This window comes from Ictidomys tridecemlineatus, chromosome 4 (assembly GCF_052094955.1).
Source record: "Ictidomys tridecemlineatus isolate mIctTri1 chromosome 4, mIctTri1.hap1, whole genome shotgun sequence".
Lineage (NCBI taxonomy): Eukaryota > Metazoa > Chordata > Mammalia > Rodentia > Sciuridae > Ictidomys > Ictidomys tridecemlineatus.
In genome coordinates, this window is record NC_135480.1 from 109,944,591 (window position 1) to 109,961,373 (window position 16,783).

At 46.1% G+C, this 16,783-nt stretch overlaps 1 protein-coding gene across 5 annotated transcripts in view; it reads right to left on the reverse strand.

Annotated features, from left to right (window-relative positions):
• Kirrel3 (kirre like nephrin family adhesion molecule 3) overlaps nucleotides 1-16,783 on the reverse strand; it is a 560,323-nt gene that overhangs the window by 108,591 nt on the left and 434,949 nt on the right. The window lies entirely within an intron of this gene.

Genomic DNA, 16,783 nt, shown 5'->3' on the forward strand with positions numbered 1-16,783 from the left:
GTGCTTGTAAGGGAGCCCATCCATCCATCCTTGCCTGAGGTCACCCAGCGGTGGACAGGGACAGGTAGAGCAGTAAGTATACACGGTGGGGGCAGGAGGGTGCAGAAGGGAGACACTCTGCAGCCCACGAAGCAGGGGCCCTGGTTGTATCTCAGGCCTGTTGCTGCGTGGTCAAGGGACTCAGGCCATGTTCCTGTCTTTGCATCTCAGGTCCTTGTGATTTCTGGTTTGGAATATGCACTTATGGGAACCATCCCCAGAGGAAGGCTAGGGAGAAGCAGGGGAGGAAGTGGGACTAAGGATCAGTGATAGAACTGTGTGTCATTCATCCCAGAGGGCAGTGAAGGCTTGACTGTGCGCAGAAAGCACGCCCACAGTAGCCTCTTGGAGGACATAAGCTTGGGCACCACGGAGACAGGCTGGAGACTGGGTTGTGGATTGGCTGATCCCATGATGCCTCTCTTGCTCCCTTTTCTAAAGGCTACAGTACAGATATGCAAAACCAGGTCCTTGCCATGAGTACCCAGACCCAGAAGGCACCAGTGTGATGCAGCCTCTGCTGTCACTTAGTTGTGTGTCCTTGGGCCTGATTCTACCCCTCCCTGAGGCACAGATTCCATTTTCATAAAATTTAGGGTCTAGACTATTAGTTAATCTGTCAGACCCCTTCCTCCCAACCTGAATGCTCTGCATTCTAACTTACCCAAAGTCTTATTGGAGGGAAAAATAATAAAAGCAAAAAAAAAAAAAGAAAGAAAAAAAAAAAAGAAAAAGTCTCAAGGACTCTTGGCTTTTTAGGGTAAAATTCATTTCCTAAATATTATTTTTTAAAAGCAAATATTTTAAAATAATCATTTTGTGCTGTTGTCAGTCAGAGTGGTTCTAAAACTTCCCCATATGTAAAATCACTGATAGAAATGGCTAAAAATACACCTTCCTGGACTCCAGCTCAGAGGTTCTGAGATAGTGGGTCTGTGCTGGGTTGAGGAATCTATTTAACAGCTTCCTTCTGAAATCACACTGCAGATGGTTTCTGAATCACATCTGAGAAGCATCCTTGTATGCAAACAGCATGGGACTCAGGAGCTGGGTTCTTTCTTGCTTTGGTTCTTGACCTTGAGAACCTTGTGGCCTTGATCAAGCTGCTCTCTCTTCCTGAGTGTGCTTGGTTTTTCCATCTGCTCAGTGAAGGCTCTGGACCAAAGTTAGCAGTTTTCACCTTCTTTTAAGTTTATGCAACTCTTTTGTCATGGAAATCCCACGTGGAACCCCAATGTATAAAATGGGTAAAGGCAGAGCTGAGGTAGACCCCAGGGACTGATCCTGCCCCTGGCCCCCTGCAGTGTATACCAAGGTCTCTCTGTGCAGTGCTCAGAGGTTCAGAAGGTGCAGTGTGGTTTTGAGGGTCTGAAGGTGCTCCATGAAGGGCAAGATGGTTATGTCTTATCAACATGAATGAATGTAAGCCCAGCACCCTGTGACACTGTGTGGCTGAGGCAGGCTGGACTTAAGAACAAGGTATTTTGGTCCCCCTCACTAAACCTAAATTGAGAATCACAGCTTAAATCTGGTGCTCAGAGAGGAGTCTTCTTGTGGCTGTAGGAATTATTCCCAATTGGAAGTAAATAATCTCTGTGCAATGTCCTGAATCTCTCCCCTCTTGGAGACTAAATACAATCAACTCTTAATTATCTTTGCTAATGGAGAGGAGCAAGGGTGTGAATAATCCAAATGATGGACAACCCCAAATAATGAATAATCCTAAGTAACATTTATTTTTGACTTTAAAAAGCATTTTGCTATTCATGTTTGAATATGGATGTGTTTGATGTTCTGGGAAATTTTAATACTTAAAACACACACACACACACACACACACACACACACACACACACACACCCCAATGATGGAGCTCCCTCCCTGTCTCCGACTCAGCTGGTGAAGAACATCACCTTTGATACTGGTCCAGAGCTCTGCAGGCTTATGCCTTTCTGGCTCACACCTTTCCTAGGAAGGGATGGGGATCTTAACTGATTTTTTCCTTTAAAGGACTTTCATTCCCTTTGGGCCTCATGCAAATAAGAGCAAAATAAGAAGCTGTGAAATGTTAACAGAGGACTTCATTAAGCAATCTTGGTGATAGCATTTGCCAGGAATGGGGACAATTTGCCAACAGATAATTGAGAGCTGACTATATATGTGTCCTAATTAAAAAAGTGATTCTTCTTCTCGCTGCCCTGGGATCCTGGGCCCAGTCTTCTGGTTGGTTTGGGATATTAACCACAACTAACTCTTGTATTCACTTTATACCTCACAAAGCACTTCACATACATTCTTTTACTTAATCCACCCTCACAGCACCCTGTGGAGAGTTTCGATCATCAACCCGATGTGGAGTCTTGAAAAGCTTAGGCTCAAAGCCTAATGTCCCACCATAAGTCTACCCTCCTGATTCAGCCCTCTTCCATCTCCCTCTGCCTCTTTTATCACTACCTAGTAGGGGCCCTGGAAAAGGCTCAGTTATTTGTAGCAACCTGAAAATGCAGCAGCAAAGAGAACAAAGCTCACTTGCAATGACCGTCCACTCTCCTGAGCATTTGAAGTGGAAATGTTGATGAAGGAGAGATTTTGGGCTGGAAGCAGTTGAGAAAAGGAAGAGGAGGTATGCAGTCTCCAGGGGAATGCCTAGGAGGTGAGGTTTTCTTCCTTTCTAGGAGGCTCAGCTTGGGTCTCTGAGCCCAGGCATCTCAGAAGATAGATTGGCCATAGGGAGGATGAAATTGGCAGGGATAGAGCTTTTTGGAGGGAGGGGTAGCCCCAACTTCAGCTAGCCATTTTTAGCACAATCCTTAAAAACAGGACCATTTCTATTTAATGTATAAGAAAATGGAAGCTCAAAGATGTTAAGTAACCTAATCAAGGTCATAGTGTGTACTGGATCTAGGATTTCAACCACTGGATTCCAGTTCTGGCCTTTATTTATACAAGAGTACTCAGCAGAGGGTGTTTGATCAGTGTGCTTCCTCTTCAGAAAGAAGAAGACTGACTTCTGTGCCCCTAACAGAAGTTATAGGAAGTTGCCCAAGGCTACCCCACTGTGCTCCAGAAACGGATATGAAGCTGATGGGACGTCTCTTTCATGACCTCCATGTACGGCCCCTGTCCTACCTGTAGACCATAGAAATCTTCAATACTCCTGAGGTGCCCTTTGGGGCTGAGATCAGCTCTGTGAATAATAATTTAGGGCAAAAATCATCTGCACTCAGGCTGATGGATTACCATTTTTAACCCTACCCTGTGCAACCTGAAAGAATTCCCCACACAAAGACACTTTGCCAGGAGAATTCCAATTTTTTTGCAAAAGGCTGTGTGCTTATATAGAACTAAGGGGGAGATGGTAGGGCTTAGATAAATGGCAGGCCACCCGTTTATTGGCAAGTTCTTCCAGATATCAGCTCCGGAGCCCAGGAATTAGTTCTTATTGGGGCTAAGGTTCCCCGCCAGCGAGATTTGAAATTGGCGCTGGCAGGAGAGTTCACACGGGCGGGAACTTTTCGCGACACTGCAGAAAAGAGGAAGGTAGGAAGAAGAGGTCCTTAGGCGCCATGTTGGGGTTTTTCTCTGGGGTGCAGCTGCCGTTTATACTTTTCCCAACACAACCCCATATAGAAGTGGATCCTGCAATAGCTTTCTTAGCTCCATCCTGGGCTTAGTGAATAATGACTTCCATTCCCTGCACTGCTGGAGCCTTGGGCCTTTGCAACAGTCATTGTGGTGCTGAGCCACTTATTTGTTGTTAGACGACCCAAAGAGGACCAGCTGGTGCCTGGCTAGGTCCTTCTGCTAGGGCATGGGATCCGGGGCAGTGAATGGCCGCCATCTTGCAAGATGTGGCTCCATCCCTGCCTGTCTCCCAAGACATCTCTATTTTGTAGCTGGAGTGCCCCTGGAGATGTCGACAGCTTCTCTAATAGGAGAGTTACTCATGGCTTCACTGGAGAAAACAGAACAGCTTTCAAACCTCCTCCCCTAAACGCAGCAATATTTGGTAACACTTGGTGTCTTGGGGAGAGAATTCATGTCCGTAATTAGTTACTGTATATCACCGTTAGTACTCTGCTCAGGATTTACTGGGCAAATACCATTTAACTGCACAATAACTACAGGTCCTTGCTGCTTATTGGGTAATTTACTAAGGCTGGGAGAATGGGGCAGGAGGGACGCTGAATAGAAGGTATTGTAACCCCTTGAATCAAACTTTATGAGTTTGGGTTTGGCAGGGAGGCGGCTGCTTGTAGCCAGCTCTCATTGCTTTGTTTTGCAGAGTTGGCTGGTGGATTGCTTCCTTCCTTTTATTGGTTGCAGGAGGACAGGTCTGGGATTGGGGTCTGGGGCTGCCTAGGGCTACCTGGCATTATGGAGGGGCCTGTTGATAGAAAGGGTCTTTGGCTGAGAGTCTGCAACAGAAATCCAGGTTGGGGACTTAATCCAGCCTCTGCTATTTATTTCCTCCACGGGGTCCCTTCTTTGTATCTGGGCCAGTGGGTGGGGAGTTCAGGGAACCATTCTTGGAGGGCAGCATCAATATAATCACTGAAGTCCTCTCTTCTCTCCCAAGCACGGGTGTTGCTTGGGAAGCAGCCATTCCTGGACAGTTGGCCGACATTCCCGGCCCTAATCTGCTTGAGCAAAGTCTGTCTTTGTTTGGCCATGCACTGTCTAAACTCCTCTAACCTATTTAGGCCACGGAGAGGGGAAAAGACACAATAATGAAAAACTCAACGTGCAACATTGCCTTACGCAATCTAATAAATTACTCGGTAGCCGGCTGCCAGCTCAGACTAAGCCCAATATTGCCTGCAGTAATTATTTGGATCAAATGCAGTTTATCTGCTTCATATTTGTGCTTCTGTGCTCAGTGGTAACTTATAAATGTCATTGTGGTGTTTATTTGTTATAATGAAACTTAATGGCATTGGAAGCTAGGAGCAGAACTGGTGGGGCGGCAGGTTTAAAACAATCTCCTCATCTCTGGAGAAGAAATGAGGCAAGATAACATGAAACTGCCCTATAGGGAAGAGATTTGCAGAGATGGTTGTGTCTTCATGCTGTGTGGTGGACGAGAGAGAGCCAGGAGCATCAAGTTGGCACCAAGGGGAGGCTCCAGGGCCATCCATCAGGAGCAGGGGAGATTTGGCTGTATTTAACCTGGCACTGCCCTATCTGTCCTTGCTCCATCTTCTAAGGGCTTTTTAGGGGTGGGAGGTGCTCAATCTTTGCACCACCTGATGGCTGGCCCAGATAAGTGATATGCATTGCCCAGGGTCTTGGGAGGCTGAGTCCTTGATGAATGGAGATGGAAATTAGAATCTTAGGACGACTATGTTATGAGGACAGATAGCCAGGAGGAGGCTTAGAAGAGGGGGGAGGCAGAGATGGAAAACAAATAGAGGGATGGGGGCAGGGCTAAAGAGGGGATGCTAGGACTAGCTCATTTGGCTTGGGAGGATGTTCTGGTGATAGGAAGTGTGAGGCACTTACAAATCAAGGAAGAGCAGGCAAGGTGGGCTCTGGGCTCTGCAATTTAGAAGCCGTATGGCTTTGGGAAAGTTATTTCTTTTCCGAGTTCTATTTTCTTATTTGGAAAATGGGAGTAATAGAAGATACCACTCAGGATTGTGGGTGTGGTTAAACCAGGTGCAATGATAAATGATAAATCAGTGTCTGTGGTGGCAATGATTTGCCTATAGTAGATGCTCAATAAGTGTCTTTTGAGCAGATAAATGAAAAATAACATGTCCCACTTATATATATATATATATTACAAACCCTCTTCCAAACAGTTGAGTGTAGATTGGAATCTCACAATGTCTGGGCTGATTTTTCTCGTATCCATTATAGGATAGAAATGCAGGCCCAAAATGGTTATAGGAAGTTGCCCAAGGCTACTCAGCCAGTACCTGGAGCTGGCATTAGTTCTCCTATCCCCTGGGGGCAGCATTCCTTTTACCTGTCCTCCCTGGACAGATCCTCCTCTGCACTGGGAGGCTGAGCTCATCCCTTCTGACTAGCAGCCCCAACTCTCTGGAGACCAGGCCCAGAGCCTGTACTGACCTCTCCAGCACAGCCTGGAGGCACAGGGAAGTGGAGCTTTTAACTGACCATTTCATTTTAATATGCATTTAGCCATTTATTCATGAAATATTCATGTTTCTCCCCTCGGTGACATGCTCATACAAGTCTCCTAACACTATAAATATGGATGAAGGTTATTAGTCATTGTTATTTCTCTCACTATCCCACCCCCTCCCTCAACACACCTTCTGTTTTGATCTCAGCAAAAATGGGACTGAATTGAGGGTATTAACCTGCAACACTAATAACAATGTCTTGCGTTTGATGGCACTTTATACTTTCCCAAAGCACCTTGCACAGCCATTATGCAAATTTTATCCTTACAGAGAATACATGCAGGAAAGAGGGCTAGCATCTAGAGTACACCCATTTTGTAGATGAGAAAATACAGGCTAAAAGAGATTAAGGTCAAGGTCACATACCTACTCAGGAACAGAACTAATGTTCAAAAACATATTTTATTTGTTTGTTTTGAATCTTAATGAACTGTTCTCTGCAATGGAGTGGATTAGCTCCATGCAAAGCAATAATAATGTAATTTTTTGAGTAGTATTTTATAAAGAGTGCTCATCCATGTTACTTTACTGTCCCCACAAGGCAGGCAAAATTTATTCTCATTTGACCAAGCTCTCACACTAGCTAGTGGCAGATTCAGGCCTTAAACCGTTATTCCCCAAAGTGGATTCTAAGGAACACCAGGCCTACTGCATGCTATAGGCAAAATGATTCTGTAGGCAAGTGAGTTTGGGAAACTCTGTGAACCGTCTCCTGCTTCTGATGCTTCATCATGCCTCTTGGTGTATTCAAGTCTCCGAGACGTTCCTTAGGAGAGAGACTTGTTTAATTAGGTCTCGCCTAGACTTTCCCTGCCTTATCTGACCGAGGAGGCTGTGTTTCACAGAAAACCTATTAACGTGCCATAGAAATGCTGCTCCAGGGAAGTGTGTGCACACTGTCCCTCCTCCCCTGTGCTTCTGGAGACAAGGCTGGGGGAGATGAGCACAGGGGTCAGGGATGGAGAGAAGGCCTGCTTTAGCGGACCACAGGGCTGAAGGGCTCCCTCCCCAGATTGCTTCCTTTTCTCCCTGTACCCCCTGGGCAGTGAAGCCAAGACGATGCATTTAATATTAGGCACAGTTAGCCACACCTACGTCTGGATCAGAGGGACAACCTGACTGTCCTGGCAGGGTCTGTGGGCAGTGCACCAGGGGAGGTAGTCCTGGGCCAAGAAGAAGTGAACAGGGACACACAGCGTGTCTCAGTCATGTCTGTCCTGATGGCAGTGGGGGATGTTACCCTACTCTCATCAGCCAAACAAAAGCTTCTGGAAGCAGGGTGGAGGTAAGAAGACCAGGGTTTGCCTCTTTGCTTTATGTTGTAACAGCTGCATGTCGATAGATAAATGACCCAGTCTCTCTAGATCTCAGTTTCTCCATCCATAAAATGGGATTAAACCCCTACCTTGGGATATGATGGGGATTAAATGATATACGTGTGTGAAGTTCCTCCCTTGTCCCATGTCTTCATGGGTTAGCTCCTTTCTCTGAGCTCTCAGAAGTCCCCCACTGTCTCTCCATTCAGAACAAATGGCTTTCTTCACCTCTGTGTCCCAAGAGTGTGACATCTGTACACTGTACATCTCTTTGGCTCTTGTACCATCCTGCCTTCAGTTTTCATTGTATGCTCTCTCCCCATTGGACTCAGAGGGCTATTGCAGCCCTGCCAGGATCCTGTAGGCTGGACCTCCTCAGAACCTGCAGGCTAGCTTCCAACGGCCACATGGAGCAGGCCAGCGGTACCTGGAGCTAACAGCCCTTGACCCATTCCCTACAGGAGCTGCTGTTAAATACCTCACTCCTCGTGTGTCCTAACTTTGAGGTATGTACTCTATAGCACTTGTCAGAGTTCCCACTGAGATCAGGCTTCAGCCACCCACAGTGGTAGCAAGCTGGACGACACCCCTGTGTTGGCCTTCCACTTCCTGAAGCAATTCCCTACAGCCTTTCTGGTCCCCTTTGCACCTCCAGATGAATGATCACATTTAATTCCTTGCTTAGGGTCCGCTTCTAGGGGACCATCTTCCACCACTGATTAGCCCCCGCCCCCCGCCCCCAGGCACATAGTTGGCAACCTGAGAAATCCTAAGTCAAACAGAAATGAGACGTAAGAACAGACACAAGAGTGGCCTCTCAATCAGTGCAATGAGGACAGTAGGCTGGCCAAAGTGATGGCTGGACAAAATGCCTGCTCCCTTCCACATCAGGGATCATCCACAGACACACTCTCCCCTCTGTACCTGTCCAGCCTGATTCTTGGTCAAACCTTAGTAAGTGCAGAGGAGCCATGGTCCAGTGTCCATCTTGGATGAGAGGAGAATGGCTTGGTGTAGGGTTCTAAGATCCTTTCATGAATAATGGTTGAGAAGTGCTTCTCTTTACTACTAAGAATGGTGGTTGTTCCTAGTCCATTTGACTCAGAGTTGGGGACTATTACATTGCTCTATTTATCCCACCCTCGGTATGCAGTTACTGAAACTGTCACCGTGTCCTATATTCCATAGGCCATTATGTGTATTTCAAACCATTATATAAATGGACTAGATTGGGTACTTCTGAATGTCATTAAACTCCTCCCATACAAGTAACAACACCGTTTCCATAGAAACGAATACATTTCAGAAGGGAAGGCACCGGGAAGAAGCAGGTGGCGTGGGTGGGGGGAAACAAGGCCTTGGGATTGCTGCCTCCGGGGCCCTGGCCTGGCGCTGTGACATGACCGCTCTGTGCAGGTGGGGCGAGCTCCTTCGGGTTTTTATTGACTTTCCTTTGATGAAAGCCCTGGATAATTCATCTCAGCCCGAACCTGCTCATTCCAGCACACAGCTCTAAAAACTTTATGGCACTGCAGGCCATTAAGCACCCTCATTTTTTTTCCCACTCCTCTGTGACTTCCTGCAGACCCTGGGGAGGGTCAGCATTCAATCAATTCATAGATGAAGTTTCTAGACTAGATGAGGATGAAGCAGAGAGGAAAAAGGAGACCTCATCAGGACACGGTCGGTTTGGGGGAAACCACGGGCTCTTGCCAGTGGCTGCTGCTCAAGTCACTCGGTCCCTTTGTCAACAGTGCATTTGGAATGTTAAAATGAAGACTCTTTGGATGGAAGGAACACTGTATGTGGAATTTCTTTACGAGAGCCTGGCTGAGGGTTTCCCGTGACTTGGTTAGAAGTGAGTTTCCTGCCTCTGGAGGGATTCAAGCATAAATTGCAATGGCCTCTTTTTATTTATTTCCCTCATAGTTTTATTGTTATATTATAATTGTACATAATGGTGCAATTCGTTGTTACATATTCATACATGCACACAATATGGCAATATTAGCCAATATCATTCCCCAATATTTTCCCTTTTCCCTCTCTTCCTGTACTCTACTGATCTCCCTTTGATTTCATGAGATTCCCCACCTTTCTTTTCCTTTTCTTTCTCTCTAGCTTATGTATGAGAGAAAGCATCCAACCCTTGACTTTTATGACCTTGGCTTATTTAACATAATGCTCTCAAGTTTCATCCATTTTCCTGCAAATGACATAATTTCATTCATCTTTACAGCTGAATGAAAAGTCCATTGCAATGACCTCTTATAACTAAAAACGGCTAGATATCACTTTCTCCAGGAAGCCATCCTGGGTGCTCCTCACCTACAGTTTGATGAGACTCCTCTTCTCCCATAGCTCTTTATTCATCCTCAATTACTGTAGTTGGGACATTATATTGTAATTGCTTATATACTTGACATCCGTGGGGGCAGAGACTGTGCCTTTACATTCCAGGGTCTAGCCCGTGACTAGGCACTGAGAAGGACTGGGTATATGGTTAGTGAATAGGTGAGCACCCAGTATCACAGTGTTCATCGAGTCTTTACTATACTGGTGCCTGGTGGGGAGGGAGATTGAACCAGCAGAAGAACTGTTCATTAGATGGCATTTTATCTCTCCTGGCCTCAAGAATCTCTAGTTATATGGTGCTAAGCCAGCTCTGACTATATCTGGGATGGAACCTAGAATCTCTCCGACTCCTAAGCCATAATGCTTGATCATTAAGTGTGCGAGTCACAATGCAAAAATGAAAAGCTAAAACCAAAATCAAGCACAAAACAACTGGTGGGAAGTGTGTCCCATGTCTCCAAGTGGAGGGCAACAATTTCTGAGGACAGAGATCATGTCCATGATCTTGGGAGCTTCTGTACCTGGCTCAGTGCTGGGCCACAGGAGGGGATGACTTTACTCTGTGTATTTGCCCATGTCAATATTCAAGGGACCTATTTCCCTTCCATTCCCACAGGACCTGTGCTGCTTGTCTCAAAATATGGCTCGAAACTTGTGGCAGGCAGGTGTCCCTGATTGATCCACTTAACCATGTCATCCTCAGACTTTAAGAATAGCATAGTGAAGTAGAGAAAGAACTAGATAGGTCAGAAGATTAGGTTCTAGTCCTGGCTTGACTGTCCCCTGGCTGTGTTATGCTGAGCAAGTCACATGCCTTTCCTGAGTTGCAATTTTCTCTTCTCCAGGTGGATTTATTAAGTTTTTTTTTTCCTAAGAGTTTGTGATTCTCAAATTGTCCAGCTCTAGCATCTTGGAGATACGGACCAGGGGCAGAAAAGGTCACTATCCTCACTTTGCTGTTACTGATCATTCTGTGCAAACTCTGCTAGGCTCTGGGGGCATAAAAGAGACAAAACAGAACTGACTTACTGACAAGGGAGATGGCTATCAATTAAACAATTGCAATATGAACTCATGTGCAAACCGAGTTTAGATGGAAGGGATGGGGCTCTATTTGTGTACATAGTACAGTTGCTTGACCTAGACTGGGGAGGCTGGGTCAGAGGAGGCTTCAGTGGGGCAGATATTTGAACTGAGATTTCTAGGATGAGCAAGAATTAACATGTCAGGGGTTAGGGATAGGGTATGTCCAGTGTGACATGTATCCCAAGAGGAGGAACTAGGAAAACCAAGGCCCCATGTAGGCAGGAGCATGCTGTCCTTGAAGAGCAGGAAGAAGGACCATGTGATGGGGTACAGAATATTAAGGGAGTAGAATGAGGCCCTGGAGGTAGGCAAGAACCAGATCACGCAGAGACTTACAAATCATGCAAAGGATTTGGGCATTTTCCAAAAAGCAATGGAAAACCACTGAAATAATTTCCAGAGGAACATGACATCAGATTTGTATTGGAAACATGGCTCTGGATAAAGTGTGGAAAATGAACTGACTAGGGACGGAGATGGGTATTGGACATATGGATGGGGATGGAGAGAGGCGGGGTGGATTCTAGAGACACTCAGGAGACCAATGTCCTAGGACCTGGTGAGGACTGGATATGGGCATGAGAGAAAAAGAAATTTGAAAAGGATCTTGGTGGACTCTGCAGCCTAGGTGACACCCCTGCCTTAGACAAACATTTCTCCAGTAGGAGAGATGTCTGGTGACCAGAGGAATGAGCCTGGGACACAGTTCTAGAATCCTCCATTGGATCATGGCAAGAGAATGGAAATTGTGGGTCTCTTGTTCCAAGATGCTGAGTGAATTAAATAACAATCATAAAGTGCCCTGGAAATCTGAGTCTTGCTATAAATAATAAACAGGGACGTTATACAAATAACCAGCTTTGCAGCCCCAGTGGAAGAAAACACATCAGTAAGAAAAATGAAATAAGAAAAAATGCACCCAAAAGCCCCAAATAACAAAATGACAATATTAGCTAACATCCCGGGGGCTCTGGCAGGCAGTGGAGAAACGGTCTCAGGAAAATGATTGTGCACCCTTAGCATGAGCCGGAGTGTGGCTGCCACAGTTCGGGGGAGAAGCGCTGCACCAGCGAGGCTCATTCTTCCTGGGGTCAGGTCCCCCAGGCTACCTTACTCCTGCTTCCCCTATGCCCTGAGACAAATGCAGCTCATCTGCAGGCTTTCTAAACTGCCTTTATGCCACCAAGAGTGGAGATGACAGTGGTCTGATCTGGCCTTGTGAGAATAGACAGAAGAAAGAAACAAATCTTTCTTAGGAGGTTGCCAAGAAAAAATTAGTTGACTCCCTCTTACTGGTTCCTTTGGTGACCAAGGCATTTTAAAAATCATGAGATGGGAGCTGGAGATGTAGCTCAGTGGTAGAGTTGAATCCCCAGTACCACACAGACAAAAAAAAAATTATGTGATGGGAGATGAGAACAAGGTGCAGACAGGGCATTGAGAGCCAAATAAGAGTTTTGCATAATGACATTTAGAACCGTACAGGTGATCTTATCTGACATTATTCAATCTCTTGGAGGAGAATATTGAAATCCAGATGTCCAGAGACTTGCCAGGGGTAAGTATTCACAGTTGGCACTTACTCCCTGACTTGTGGGGCATCTCTACTCGCCCCCATGAATTCTGGGGAATTCTAATTCTTCTGTGGAAGTTTTAAGCTCAGTTTTATGGATTAGGGATGGGATGTAGAAAGAAATAACAGACTCTCACACCATCACAGATAAGTTCAGGGCTGTTGGAGATGCCAGATTTTCATCCCTCCAGGGCTCAGCATCCCTCCTAGGGCTGACAGGTGGAGATGGACACCACAGTCGAGGGGCGTTTGCACACAGAGCCTGGACTAGGACCATGACATCATCTAAGAGTTGTGGCCCAAGCAAGAGCCAGTAGGGGGCCAGCTGTCTGTGGAGCCTGCTTTCTCCTTCCGAGGTGCTCTAGCCCCTCCCCAGGAAGCCCTGTGTGTGCAGTGAGCACAGCTTCCTTTACTAATCACTCACGAGGGATGAATGGGACAGTGCTGGGAGGCATTTCGGCTTTCCCTTCACTGAGCTGGGAGAAGCAGCTGGTCACTAAATGAATGTCCTAGAAATCGGCTGCCTGCCCCCTCTGCAACTGGGGATGGCACCCACATGAAGAAGGAGAGCCCTCCTGTGTAGTCCCACCTTGGCCTCAGGGGCTGGTGGGAAGGGGAGGTCAAAGCTTCATGCTTCCTCACCCCTTAAGCATCCTCTTCCTCATTACCTCTTCTCAGCAGTTCTATCATGGAATTTTCTGGTTCCTTAGGAATTAATTGTCTTTCCTGTTTCCTTGCTCTAAGTCTCTCTTGCGTTCTGCCCTTTCTTTCTCCTTGCCACCACCACTTTCTCTGCCTTTCTAGCCACCCTGAAAAACCAAGCCAAGTTAAGGAGTTAGGGGGCTTCTGCTCTGTTCATTATCTCAGCCTCATCTTTAAGAATTCCCAGAGCCCTGAGAGTCCAGAGACCAGGACTAGAGACCACTTCCTGATCCTAGTATGTGGCTCAATGTTCCCGAGTTGGCAGGCTGCACTGTCAATTCTGAGGTTGTCCATGGTTCCAACATGCAGGGCCACTGAGCTTTCTGAGGCAGGCAGAGCTCCTCACCTGATAACCTTGTGACAACCTTCTTCTCTGCCTGGGAAGAAGACCAGCTCTGTGTGAGCCACGTTCAGTAAGAAGGAGGCTTCAGGCAGAAGGAGTCATCAGGGGGAGATCTGAGAAAGGGAGGTGAAGGGTGTGTGTGTGTGTGTGTGTGTGTGTGTGTGTGTGTGTGTGTGTTGGAATGAGGGGTGAGAGAACAGTGAGAACAGAGATGATGGGTAATATCTGCCTAGAGACACCCAAGAACGCCCAGCAGGAGGTGGGGCGAGGCAGGAATGTGTGTGGAGAGTAGGAAGATCACCCCGAGGAAGGCCTGGCCCTTCTGCTCTGCTCACCTGCCTCTGCTCTGGCTTCCCAGGAAGGGGCTCTAGTCCTGGGATTGAAGTGAGAGTCTGGGAGTTGCTGAATACGTGGAGACTCATTTGGTGGAACTCTCGACCTCTGTCTGCTCTGCTGGATGAGCTTCTTCTCAAGACACACCTGATACCTACAGGTGATTTGGTACATTCCTTTATGGTCACTCATTCAAATAAAATGAATGCTTAAATAAACTTTGAGTGTGCAAGACACAAAACCTGGGATGGGAGAAGAAGAAGAAAGTAAAGATTTTTCCCTCCTGCTACTAGTTCTGGGTCCAACATGTAATTGCAAATTGTATTAAACACAACAAAATGAATAGACTGGTTGCCATGATGGAGCGTATGGTGGGGAAAAGGGGTGCTCAGCTTGGGTAAGGCATATGGCAGGGTCTCTGTGGAGGTGACATTTACACTGCGATGTGCCCCAGTGTTTTTATTGTGAGCTCCTTGAGGGCAGGGATAATGTCTTATTTATTTTTATATCTCCAGTGCTTACAAGAATGCCTGGCACTTATTTTTTTTTAAATTGGCATAATTTTTATAATACTCAATGAATGTTTGATGAATAAAGAAATGATCTCCTCTCTGCAATTGCTTTAAAGTGTGCTGCTTTTAATCACAGGAAGACAGTGATGGCAAACAAATTTGATATTCTTATGGCCAGCCTGTCTTTATTCCCTCCTTTCTTGTCTGCCACTCATTGATTTTTGTTCATATCGCCATTGGATGCCTCAGATGTGTTGAGTCCAAACAGGAAAGAAAACACACACACACACACACACACACACACACACACACACACACACACACCCTGCATTACCAACCACATCCATCCCTGTGAATGTTGCAGATTCTCTCTGTGAAGCTATTAAGCACTTCCAAATAGAGCAAACCTCTCATTGACTATCACATGCCTCCTTAAATGATCTTTGAATTGCGTTTTCTTTTTTATTGCTTTGTGTAGTTTAACAGCACCAATTGTGATTACTCTAACTTATGATAAATCCCAGATCTATAAAGCTCATGTTCATTCATTATTTTCCTTTTGCTCCTTTTCAAGCTGTTATTTTTTTTGGAATATAGTGAGGAGGGGGAAGTGGAATGAGAAGAAAATAAAAAGATACCAAATTAACAGGGAAACAAGTGAAATAGGGGACCACTTGTCCCTGGGTGACAGACGCCCTATTAAGATACTGTTAGACAAAACAAATATGCTTTCGTACAGCACAAGCAGGTCTTTTGTATTTCTTCTGAATTGGAAGTATAATGATCACCACCTTATCTTTAATAGAAGAAGCAGCTAATTGTTCCGGTATCTTACTAATTCCAGCAACTGGAAGAAAAATAATTATTTTTTACTATTTTGCCAATTGTTCAATTTATACCAAGGTATGTTGTGTGACATGAACAGAGATTTCTGTTTCTTGATTAATATCATGACTGCTATCCCAGTTCAATTATTAATATGTGTGAATTATAATTATTTTTGGATATTAGCATGAGATAATTATAAACCATAAAACAGCTCCCCATGCTTGTGGATGCCTTTTCTTATCTGAAGATGTGTTGGAGGTTGGGCACGTGAGCTTTAGAGAGAAACATGTATAATGTAGCACTGGGGGTAGCAAGGATATCCGGAGTAGAGGAAGTCCTCCCTCTTCCTCACCTCCATGTTTTCCACCTCTCCAGAGTCCAAGCTGACCTACCTACTGTGCCTCTCCTACTCCACTCACACCCTCCTTTCACCCTGTCTCCGTTTTATTGGTTGAGACTTGTAACTCATCACACATGTTGGCTCAGCTTGCTCACCACCCCTCATCTCCATGGTCACCTAGAAGCGGGGGTCAGAACCCTGGAGCTTGGAGTTTCAAATCCAACCCGTCTCCTGACTTTTTGGCTTCCCCAATCCCTAGGAACCTTGGTGCTGCTTTTCTAGCGAGTACGAACAGCAAGAGAACATGTCTGTTCAGCACCACGGACAGGGGCACACTACCCATTCCTGCAAATGAGAAATTACAGCCTAGCACTCTTGTCAAGGTGGCAGTGTTGGGAGGGGTCCGTTGAGAAAGAAAGGAAGAGAGAAAGAAAGTCAGTGAAAGAGATTGATGGGCAGGACATAGAATATTTAGACCCCATACTAACTGTGCTCAGCCATGGGACTCCCCTAACTGAGAAGTGGCTTCCAGAGCCTTCTTACATAGAGAGGTGGCAAATGGGGGAGGTGAACGCTTCCTGGGCTTAACTGTGCTGACTTAATTCCTATCAGACTGTCACCATGATGGGTGCTTGTGGCAGAACCATAGCTGGTAAGTGCTCAGGTCTGGAGCACATGGGGTCGTTGGTGTTATAAATGGTGGGCTGGAAGCAGAGTCAGATGAAAGTCATAGGAAGAGGACACTAGAACTCTGCTGTGGTTGGCCTCTGGGGGACATAGGGGATGGAGGTGAGCTTCCTCCTCCTTTCCTGGAGTGGGGATGAGGCTACGGAGGCTCTGAGCCTTGGGAGGAAGGGGCCCAGCTCGTGGCAAATGGGGTTGATGGGAAGCCAAGGCTTCATTTGTCTGACTTTAATGAATAAATGGCATCCCTGGCCATTGTTTATCTACTTTTGAATCCTGACAAACAGTCTGTGGCATCTGATGAAGAGGGTTATTAGCTGCACGAAGACAGATGGCTGGGGATAGAGAGGATTGGTTCTTTATTACAGCAGGCCCATAAGTGACGGCACTTCTCTTCCATCCAAGCCTCTGCGTCAATGTTAATACTTTCTCCAAGTCTTCTGTGACTCAGGCAAGCCTCAGAGGAAAGACCGGGTACAAGAGGAAAGCAGAATGGCTTGTGAGTAGGAGGGAGAGGCAG